The sequence below is a fragment of the Lithobates pipiens genome, unplaced genomic scaffold, assembly GCF_037356315.1.
Source record: "Lithobates pipiens isolate NorthernLeopardFrog02 unplaced genomic scaffold, aLitPip1_a1.2 Scaffold_16, whole genome shotgun sequence".
Taxonomy (NCBI): Eukaryota; Metazoa; Chordata; class Amphibia; order Anura; family Ranidae; genus Lithobates; species Lithobates pipiens.
The window spans coordinates 473,484,959-473,497,153 of record NW_027507748.1 but is presented as its reverse complement, the minus strand read 5'-3'; the positions used below and the strand labels follow the sequence as shown (position 1 = coordinate 473,497,153).

General features: G+C 43.3%; 1 protein-coding gene across 1 annotated transcript in view; it reads right to left on the bottom strand.

The window, feature by feature from the left end:
* PCCA (propionyl-CoA carboxylase subunit alpha) overlaps positions 1–12,195 on the bottom strand; it is a 1,052,859-nt gene that overhangs the window by 191,137 nt on the left and 849,527 nt on the right. The window lies entirely within an intron of this gene.

The following is a 12,195-nucleotide window of genomic DNA, read 5'->3' as shown; positions in this document are numbered from 1 at the left end:
ATCTGAAAGAAAGAACCAAACCTTAGAACAATACTTAAGCTTCTGCTCTTTTTCCCAGGATGATTAGATCTCTTTACTCCTGTGTGCAGAGTTCACATATAACAATTAAATTCATGCAACCAATTCCCTTTTTGGGCCAATTACGGGTTCCATCCCTCATTTCTGCCTAATGTTATTCTACTACGAATACGAGATAGAAGCCATTCTTTTGGACTGTCGTTGGAGAGCTAGGATAATTCAGTTCCTTATCAAATGGAAAGGTTATTCTGTAGAAGAAAATTATTTGGAACCAGCAAACAATATTCACGCCCCCAGGTTTTTGCAGAGGTTCTGTGCCCGGTACCCCGAAAGATAGGCCGACTGGGAATCCGGAGGCTGCCCCTTGGGGGGGCACTGACAGGAAAATTACCATAGGACTGGTAATCCTGCCAGTACTCCTCCTGGTCATGCCAGGCGAGTCCTCGTGCGCATACATAGGCGTGCGACAGGTGCACACGGGTGCGCAACGGCGGGCACACGCCAACATGCACACTGAGGTAATTGTTGGTGCTCCCTGGCCTATTTAAGCCTGCTGCAGATGCATGCAGGTTGCTAGATTATCATCAGCTTCCTGTATCTCCTGTTCCTACAACCTGTATCCGATTCCTGTTGACTACTTGGCTTGCCTGACTCTTCCTGCTCTCCGCCTGCACGACCCCCGGTTTGGACCAGGCTATTCTCCAGTCTCCTCACCGGTACATTTGCTTGTCTGCATGGTGTTTGAGCCCTGGCTACCCAATATATATATATATATATATATATATATATATATATATATATATATATATATATATATATACACACATACATACACACATTATATATATATATATATATATATATATATATATGTATATATATACACACATACACACATACATACACACACAGTATATACAGTAACTCACAAAAGGGAGTACACCCTCACATTTTTGTAAATGTTTTATTAAATCTTTTCATTTGAAAACACTGAAGAACAGTGTAAATGTGCCGTCCCCTCAAAATAACTCAACACAGCCATTAATGTCTAAACTGCTGGCAACAATAGTGAGTACACCTCTAAGTGAAAAGGTCCACATTGGGCCCAATTAGCCTTTTCCCTCCCCGGTATCATGTGACTCAGTGTTATGAGGTCTCAGGTGTGAATGAGCAAGTGTGTTAAATTTGGTGTTATCACTCTCACTCTCTCATACTGGTCACTGGAAGTTCAAAATGGCTCCTCATGGCAAAGAACTCTGAGGATTCGGAAAAAAAAAAATGTTGCTCTGCATAAAGATGGCCTAGGATATAAGAAGAATGCCAAGACCCTGAAACTGAGCTGCAACATGGTGGCCAAGACCACAGCAGTTAAACAGGTTCCACTCAGATCAAGGCTCACCATGGTTGACCAAAGAAGTTGAGTGCATGTGCTATCCAGAGGTTGCCTTTGGGAAATAGACGTAAGTGCTGCCAGCATTGCTGCAGAGGTTGAAGGGGTGGGGTGTCAGCCTGTCAGTGCTCAGACCATACACCGCACACTGCATCAAATTGGTCTGCATGGTTGTCGTCCAAGAAGGAATCCTCTTCTAAAGATGATGCACAAGAAAGCCCGCAAACAGTTTGCTGAAGACAAGCAGACTAAGGACATGGGTTACTGAAGCCATGTCCTGTGGTCTGATGAGACCAAGATAAATCTTTTTGGTTCAGATGGTGTCAAGCGTGTGTGGTGGCAACCAGGTAAGGAGTACAAAGACAAGTGTGTCTTGCTTACAGTCAAGCATGGTGGTGGGAGTGTCATGGTCTGGGGCTGCATGAGTGATGCTGGCACTGGGCAGCTACAGTTCATTGAGGGAACCATGAGTGCCAACAAGTACCGAGACATACTGAAGCAGAGCATGCTCCCCTCCCTTAAGAGGCTGGGCTGCAGGGCAGTATTCCATAATGACGACCCTAAACACACCTCCAAGACGACCACTGCCTTGCTAAAGAAGCTAAGGGTAAAGGTGATGGACTGGACAAGCATGTCTCCAGACCTAAACCATACTGAGCATCTGTAGGGCATCCTCAAACGGAAGGTGGAGAAGCGCAAGGTCTCTAACATCCACCAGCTCCGTGATGTCGTCATGGAGGTGTGTAAGAGGACTCCAGTGGTAATCTGTGAAGTTCGGGTGAACTCCATGCCTAAGAGGGTTAAAGGCAGTGCTGGAAAATAGCGGTGGCCACACAAAAAATGTTAAATTTGGGCCCAATTTGGAAATGTTCTCTTAGGGGTGTACTCACTTTTGTTGCCAGCGGTTTAGACATTAATGGTTGTGTGTAGAGTTATTTTGAGGGGGCAACACATTTACACGGTTATACAAGCTGTACACTCACTACTTTACACTGTAGCAAAGTGTAATTTCTTCAGTGTTGTCACATGAAAATATATAAAAAAAAATATTTACAAAAAATGTGAGGAGTGTACTTTTGTGAGATACTGTATATCTTCACTACAACACTACAATTTTCCCCATAAGCAGGGTTCACACGTATGCATAGAAGAGAAAATCTTTTGGTTTTCTCCAAGTTCTCAGATTGGGTTCCAGAGTTTGGAGACTTTTGGGAGGGAAGACGTCTCCAGTTCTTGCAGAAGACTAGCAGGCTGACTGTGCAGGTGCGCACACCTGTTTTCACAGGCTTGCTCATAGCTCAGGGCTCTTATTAGGAAACAAGTGTGATCCACTCAAGAGACATTATTCCATGATAGAGACAGAAGAGTCCTTGTCCAGAGGGCTGGGTGAGTTGACATGAATAAGCGCGTTTGGACTGCTGAGACGACCAGGCCAAAGGACTGAGGCAATCTAGAGGCCTCAGGAGACTGAGAGCCAGGAGAGCTGAGTGAGCCCAGAAGACGGGACAGCTCAGTGAGCTGAGAAAGGGGGCACAGGAACACAGAGATACTGTGTAAGATGGCCAAATTAAAAGCCAAAGGCTTGGGGCCTAATCATCAGCATTGCTGAAGAGACAAATGGGTGACTCTGTATTATTTTTAATGTGGCTGTTTTGATGGTGAAAACCCCTGTGTGGGCAACTGCTTATCTGTTGAAATTTGATTTTGTTTAATAAAAGTGTTCTGAAAAGCCCTAAAACACAGTTCGGACTGGGGATCCCCTTGAAAAAGTGGCATAGTTGTTCACCTACTTGGTAGCTGTTTATTTTCATCTGTTTAACATACCTGGTGGCTCTAGGAGTCACCGGGAAAATGGCACCAGACGAGAAATGACGTGGCACAGTTTCCAGTTATGAGCTACATAAAAATGTCCACCAACACACACGTGAGACCCCTGAAGATACACGGTGGAGCAAATCGCCGCCACAATGAGTTCCATATAACAGCTTTTCATGCAAGTTTTTTTAACCCATTTTTTTTATGATTCATTCGTTTTACTTTTGTTATTTTATCTGAATACATTTTGTTCATGCTTGCAATAAATACTACGCCAAGAGGAACATTCATTGTTTATAGTCTTTGATGTTTGGTGATATGCAAACTCAATAACACCTATGGGAGGAAGAGAGGATTATTTGGAGGACTTTATACAGATGCCTGCAGTTATCATAGATACCCTACCATTGAGATATTGATGGCAGTGTGTACTGCATAAGGGATGGTGGTCACTGGTTGACAATATTAACATGGATTTTGTCATGGTGTGTTGCATAGAATTTTATGTGGATTTCACAGAATCTTCTCTTTCATGGCATTTCATTTTTATATGATGGTGAGTGTGCACTATTAAGGGGGTGATGGTTGCTAGCTGGTGTTGGTAACACGCAGAGCTATACAGAGCACACCTGGGTGTGATACATTTATAAACAATATCACACTATATGAGATTTTTTTTCTTTCAAAAATTCCACATTTGACATATAAGACCAGATGATTGCGAGTTTGCTGCATTTAATTGAGCAGCCAGGATTTCTGGTGAATTTTATATCCAGCTGGCTAGAGCATTTAACCACTTGAGGACCGCCGTATTGCCATTGTACGTCAGCACAATGGCACAGGCAGGCACAATCACGTACATCTACGTGATTGCCTTCCAGCGGGTGGGGGGTCCGATCGGACCCCCTCCCGCTGTTTACGGCGGTCCGATTCGGTCCAGGAGCGCTCCGTGATGAGGGGATGGCCGTTGGTTTTTCGGCCACCCCCTCTGGATCGCTCCTGGCCAATGAGAAGCTTCCTCCCCTGTGTATTGTTTACACAGGAAGGAGGAAGTGATGTCATTCTCCTCGGGGCGGTCTTTTTGACCGGACTACGAGGAGAAGAGTAAAAGTAAGTGTGCACCAACACTACACTGACATGTAGGTACACACAGGCACACAAACCCCCCCCGATCGCCCCCCGATCCCCCCCCGCCCCCCCTCCCCCCCCAGTCACAGTGTCACTGATTGCATTGATCATTTCTTTACTGATCAATGCATTCAGTGTCAGTTGTGACAGTAAAAACTGTCAGGACAGTTAATGTTAGGTCCAGGGTAGCCCCCTATCACCCCCCAATAAAGATTTAACCCCCTGATTGCCCCTAGAGTTAACCCTTTCACCCCCTTTTGCCAGTGTCACTAAGCGATCATTTTTCTGATCGCTGCATGTGTCGCTAGTGTCGCTAGGTAGCTAGTTATTTTTTTAGGTTCACCGCCAGGTTTTTATATCGCTAGGTACCCCGATATACTACCCAATAATGTTTTTAACCCCCTGATTGCCGCTAGTTAACCCTTTCACCCCCTTTTGCCAGTGTCACTAAGCGATCGTTTTTCTGATCGCTGCATTAGTGTCGCTACAGTCGCTAGGTAGCTAGTTATTTTTTTAGGTTCACCGCCAGGTTTTTATAGCGCTAGGTACCCCGATATACTACCCAATAATGTTTTTAACCCCCTGATTGCCGCTAGTTAACCCTTTCACCCCCTTTTGCCAGTGTCACTAAGCGATCATTTTTCTGATCGCTGCATGTGTCGCTAGGTAGCTAGTTATTTTTTTAGGTTCACCGCCAGGTTTTTATATCGCTAGGTACCCCGATATACTACCCAATAATGGTTTTAACCCCCTGATTGCCGCTAGTTAACCCTTTCACCCCCTTTTGCCAGTGTCACTAAGCGATCGTTTTTCTGATCGCTGCATTAGTGTCGCTACAGTCGCTAGGTAGCTAGTTATTTTTTTAGGTTCACCGCCAGGTTTTTATAGCGCTAGGTACCCCGATATACTACCCAATAATGGTTTTAACCCCCTGATTTCCGCTAGTTAACCCTTTCACCCCCTTTTGCCAGTGTCACTAAGCGATAATTTTTCTGAACGCTGCATCAGTGTCGCTAGTGTCGCTAGGTAGCTAGTTATTTTTTTAGGTTCACCGCCAGGTTTTTATAGCGCTAGGTACCCCGATATACTACCCAATAATGGTTTTAACCCCCTGATTGCTGCTAGTTAACCCTTTCACCCCCTTTCACCAGCGATCATAGTATAAGTGTCACTGGTGACGCTGGTTAGCCAGTTAGTTATTTAGGTTCCCCGTCAGGTTTTTATATAGCGCCAGGGACCCCCATATACTACCTAATAAAAATTTGAACCCCCTGATTGCCCCTAGTTAACCCTTTCACCACTGATCACCGTATAAGTGTTACGGGTGACTCTGGTTAGTTTGTTTTTTATAGCATTTTATATTCAAATCCGGAAGGCAGTGCTTGGTTTTCGGGGTCCCGTACGTGGCTAGGCTCCCAAAAAGTCCCCCACATGTGGTATCCCCGTACTCTGGAGAAGCAGCAGAATTTATTTTGGGGTGTAATTTGACTTCTGCCCATAGCATGTGTGAGCAATATATCATTTAGTGACAACTTTGTGCAAAAAAAAAAAAAGTTTGTAATATTCCCGCAACTTTTGGCAAAATATAAAATATTCCATGGACTCAACATGCCTCTCAGTAAATGGCTTGGGGTGTCTACTTTCCAAAATGGGGTCATTTGGGGGGGTTTTGTGCTATTTTGGCATTTTATGGCCTTCGAAACTGTGATAGGTAGTGAGGAGTTAAATCAAAAATTTGCACCCTTAGAAATCCTGAAGGTGGTGATTGGTTTTCGGGGTGCCGTGCGCAACTAGACTCCCAAAAAGTCCCACACATGTGGTATCCCCGTACTCGGGAGAAGCAGCAGAATGTATTTTGGGGTGTCATTTCACATATGCCCATAGCATGTGTGAGCAATATATCATTTAGTGACAACTTGGTGCAAAAAAAAAAAAAGTTTGTAATATTCCCGCAACTTGTGGCAAAATATAAAATATTCCATGGACTCAACATGCCTCTCAGTAAATAGCTTGGGGTGTCTACTTTCCAAAATGGGGTCATTTTGGGGGGTTTTGTGCTATTTTTGGCATTTTATGGCCTTCGAAACTGTGATAGGTAGTGAGGAGTTAAATCAAAAATTTGCACCCTTAGAAATCCTGAAGGTGGTGATTGGTTTTCGGGGTGCCGTGCGCGACTAGACTCCCAAAAAGTCCCACACACGTGGTATCGCCATACTCGGGAGAAGTAGCGGAATATATTTTGGGGTGCAATTCCACATATAACCATGCCATGTGTGAGCAATATATCATTTAGTGACAACTTTTTGTAAAAAAATTTTTTTTTTTTTTTTTTTGTCATTATTCAATCCCTTAGGACAAAAAAAATAAATATTCAATGGGCTCAACATACCCATCAGCAATTTCCTTGGGGTGTCTACTTTCCAAAATGGGGTCATTTGGGGGGGATTTGTACTGCCCTGCCATTTTAGCACCTCAAGAAATGAGATCGGCAGTCATAAATTAAAAGCTGTGTAAATTCCAGAAAATGTACTCTAGTTTGTAGACGCTATAACTTTTGCGCAAACCAAAAAATATACGCTTATTGACATTTTTTTTACTAAAGACATGTGGCTGAATAAATTTTGCCCTCAATGTATGACTAAAATTTAGTTTATTCGATTTTTCTTATAACAAAAAGAAGAAAATATCTTTTTCCATTTATATTGCAAAAAAATAGGCAATCAAATACCATCAAAAGAAAGCTCTATTTGTGGGAAGAAAAGGACGCAAATTTCGTTTGGGTGCAATATTGCATGACCGCGCAATTACCAGTTAAAGCAGCGCAGTGCGAAATTGCAAAAAGACCTCTGGTCCTTAAGGTGTTTATTGGTCCGGAGCTGAAGTGGTTAAGGAACAGCCAGTATTTTTTTTTTTCTACTCACGGACTTTATTTTTTAATTCGGACATTTGTACTTTACCCAAAATAGGGATACTATATGCATATTGGGCATTCTTTGCACTTTTATTGGATATTATATGCACATTGAACATTCTTTGCACTAATATCACTTATACTTGGCATATAGTGCACTTTATTACTTATACTGTATAGTGCTGCATTTTACTATTTAGCACATCATTTAAGGTTTTGGTGTAGAACTTTTTTTTTGCAAGCGACTGTACAGTGTTTTTGGGTGTTTAGCACTGGCTTCTTTTATTTCTTGAGACCAAAGACCACTGATCACTCAGTTCTCAGCGCTCTGTGAGTAGAGAGCCATTGACTGTCAGTCACCGGATTTCTGCCCTGCCCCCTGCACTCACTGGATCACTGGGCTCTGGAGGGGCAGGAACAGCTGGCCCAGACTCTCAGTGGCTCACTGAGAGGCTGAGCTAGGAGCCGGTCCAGGCACCTGAGTGGATCCTGACCATATGGTTGCGATCTTTCCCCTGCCTTGACTGGCTCTGCGACTTCAGCCCACTGCTGCTGGGTGGATACACATGTAGGAGAAGGGAACACACCAGTGGGCACCAAAGTAAGTGCAGCATTAATAATACTGAGAAAATTAGTAACTCACATTGGAAGAAATGGCACTTTTTGCATGTAATCCATGAGCCGTTGGCTCATGCATCTGGGATGGGAAGCCTCTTCATAAAACTTGCAGCCTGCAAAGTCTGGACATCAGGCTTAACCACTACAATACAGGGCACTTTCACCCCCTTCCTTCCCAGCCAAATTTTTAGCTTTCATCGCTCTCGCACTTTCAATGACAATTGCGCGGTCATGCTACACTGTACCCAAATGAAATTTTTATCATTTTGTTCGCACAAATAGAGCTTTATTTTGGTGGTATTTATTCACGACTCTGTTTTTAATTTTTTGCGATATAAGCGCAAAAAATGCGGAAATTTGGAAAAAAAAACAATTTATTTTTTCTATTTTAAAAGAAATCCAATAAAATCAAATTTTGTCATAAATTTAAGCCAAAATGTATTCTGCTACATGTTTTTGGTAAAAAAAAATTCTGTTAAGTGTATAATAATTGGTTTGTGTGATCATGGACATATGTACGCAAATGATCATGTACATGTGTGCAGGTGATCACGTACATATGTGTGCAGATAATCATTGGAACATGTGATTTTAGTGGGACATATGTGGGGGACATGTGTTTTTTTTAATTTGGGGACATGTCTTTTTATTATTTGGGGACATGTGTATTGTGGTGACATGTGTGTTTACACTGTAGGTTTATACTAGACTGGTGATCAGTTAGTAAAAAGCTGTAAAAACAGCTCATACTCACTGATCACCAGCCGGCTGCAGCGATCTGCTCTCCTTTCCTCAGCGACGACTTCCATGTGAGGAGAGCCGATTGCCTAGCAACCGGCTGTTTATTTACATCACATGATGGCCGTGATTGGACACGGCCGTAATGTGATCAGGAGGGCCAATCACAGAGCCCTCCTGCCGATCCGAGATGCGCCGTGTCCGGGTGACACGAGCACATTGGGAACGCGCAGCTGCGCGGGCACGCGATCCCCCTCCTTCTGAAGGACGTTCCTGAACGTGGGAAGTGGTTAATGAAAGCTTAGATAAGTGGAAACAAACAAGATGACAGAGAACTACTTGTGGGATGCAGAGCAGACGGGAAGTAATGTCTTCTGGATGTCAGGGAGCGGAGCTATGCATTTCAAGGCCGCCCAAGCCTCTTTCTCAAGCTTTCCACCAGCAGTACCATACACCCCAATGGTCAATCGGCAAACACCAACAGCGCTAGACCCCAGGATGAAAGGGCCAGTACTAAGACTGGAGTATCACATCCCCCAAGAATCAAGACCCATACATACCTCCCAGACACTCTTGCCAACCTATTATGGCTGTCTTACAACTCAGGATCAGCAAGCATTTCCACTTTCACTGCACAGCCAGGTGTGTAGACCAATAATCAAATTTTTTCAGAAATTTATTTTTAGAAATGTATTTTTGCTCGACAATTTACTCAAATTTATTGTGGACTAGACTAATCTTTTTGCCCAACTGTATATTGCTAACAACCCCAGTTCATCCTATGCCCATCTGTTTGAGTGGAAATGTCTTAAATTGGAGGAGTTCAAGTTAAGGGCCTCATCCTTAACATGGGCCTTACAAAAAAAATGCAAGACATGCTTACTGGCTCACCCACCCCAACCATCACATGCCCATTTATTCTTCTGTAATGCCCAGGTCACGCTATGAGATGATCATGCGCTCCATTTCAGTGACAATACCCAATAATTCTCCCACTCTACAGGACTCTGGTCTGGCCGCACTAGGAGTATGCTGTCCAGTTCTGGGCACCAGTCCTCATGAAGGATGTACTGGAAATGGAGCGAGTACAAAGGGCAACAAAGCTAATAAAGGTTATGGAGGATATTAGTTATGAAGAAAGGTTGCGAGCACTGAACTTATTTCTCTCTAGAGAAGAGACACTTGAGAGGGGATACGATTTTAATTTACAAATACCATGCTGGTATTTGGTAAAACTTTTTTGCAAAAGGGAGTTTAACAAGACACATGGCCACTCATTAAAATTATAAGAAAAAAGTTTTAACCTTAAACTATGTAGAGGGTTCTTTACTGTAAGAGCGGCAAGGATGTGGAATTCCGTTCCACAGGCAGTGGTCTCAGTGGGGGCATCAATAGTTTTAAAAACCTATTAGATAAGCACCTGAATGACCAAAACATACAGAGATATACAAGGCGATACTGACATATAATCACACACATAGGTTGGACTTGATGGCCGTAATTGATCCATCGGGTGTACAAGACATGTTTAATGATTCGAGAACAGGTAGATCCCCATATAAACTACAAAAGCTTACATTGATGGATGTGTAAAATTTGTGAAGGGATGGAGACAGGCAAGACCCGAAAGAAGTAAAGGAGTTTAGGGAGGTAAGAGATTCAAATTACAGTTATCCTACCAAACCAAGACAATGGTAGGTGGGACCAGGAGGACAGCATGTCAGACAAACGTTTGAATAGGAATGGGTAGTTGGCCTGGTACATTCCCACGTATGTAGGAGTAAGGCAGATTCCGAGGGTAGGGTAAGAGAGGAGGGCCACTGAAAGGGAAAGGATGACCTGCCTAAATCCAATCTAACTGCTGTATATGTGCTACAATTTTGGAGACTTTCAAAATTAAAGAGTTAGGACCATTGTAAACTGATAAACTGGGGTGCCTTCACATGGCCACTGGAGCATACACATTTTTTTTTGAACTGTTAGACAAGGTAAATTTGGTTTTATGGCAGGCTAGCTGGTAAGTTAGCTGGACATTTTTGATATGTGTTGCCCTTCCATGTGCTCCTTGCTGCAAAGGCTAGTTATAGTTATAGGTTGGGGCGGTTGCCAATTGTTTCCACTAACATGTCCTCTAGTGCAGTGGTCATCAACCCTGTCCTCAGAGCCCACTAACAGGCCAGGTTTTATGTATTGCCTTGCGGAGATGCAGATTAGAATACTGCAACCACTGAGCAGCAAATTATATCACCTGTGATTTATTTCAGTTATCTTGCAAACCTGGCCTGTTAGTGGGCCCTGAGGACAGGGTGCTGGCCACTGCTCTAGTTTTTAAACAGAAAGCCTGTACTAGAGGTACGGGCTGAGAGCCAAAGGACGTGCCTGCAAGAGCCCACATTGCAACTGCGAGCTACTGATTGCGGGTGCAATGCTTTCCAAGGTCCTGCAGGAAAAAAAATAACAAATGCAAATTATTTTGCCGAAAAAAAATTGTATTTAATTGGATTTTTCCTACATCTTACCTGTAAAATCCTGGTCTTGGAGGACATCACAGGACACAGAGATGGTTATAGCCATACCTATTTGGGTTACACGCCACCTATAGGTGAATGGACACTGGTAGATCAATCAAACAGGAAGTCCTCCCTATATAACCCCTCCTATATAGGAAGTACTTCAGTTTTGTAGCAAGCAATAAATGTCCAAAAAGAGGAGAGGGACCTCTGTGTCCTGTGATATATTTCAAGAAAAGGATTTTACAAGTAAGATGTAGGAAAAATCCGATTTTCTTTATCATACATCACAAAGACACAGAGCCGGTTATATTCATAACTATTTGGGATGTCCTAAGGCAATGCCCTTGAGGGGAAGGAGACATCACAAAAAATGCCACCAGAGAAGGACCTACTCTTGCGGTTTGTAATACGCTGAGGCAGTATCTCCCACGGTTTTTACATCCACCTGATAAAAACTTTGTGAATGTATGAATTAAGTAGTGGTAGTGGTCTTGCAAACCTGAACCACTGACGCCTGATGGCAGATCACCCAAGATGTGCCCACACAGCTAGTAGAGAAGCACTCCACAGCAAGGGTGGGAATTTGCCCATTCAAACCATAGGTTTAAATGATTAACTGGCAGATCCTATAAGAAATAGTTGACCTGGGTGCCGCCAGCCTTTCCAGAGCTCTTCTGGCAGCACAAACCAGGATTCCAGGCTGTGATGTCAATTAAAATAAATCCTAACCACCTGAACTATATCCAGAGTATGCAGTGATCTTTTCCCTGCCAACCGTGGACTAGAAGAAAGAAAGGCAAAACACTGTCTTAATACCAGTGAAAACAAGAAAACCACTCTAGGCAAGAAAGATGGATGAAGATGCAGCATCATCTTAATATGATGCAGGACCAAGAAGAGCTCCTTACATGAAAGAACCACCAGCTCAGACATTTTTCTTGCCAAAGCGATAGTAACCAAAGAAGCCACCCTCCAAGTCAAAGGAGTAATGGAGTTTCTCAAATTGGTTCAAAAGGTGGCTTCTGCAAGGACAGCCAAGACCAAATTCAAGTCGCAAGGAATCC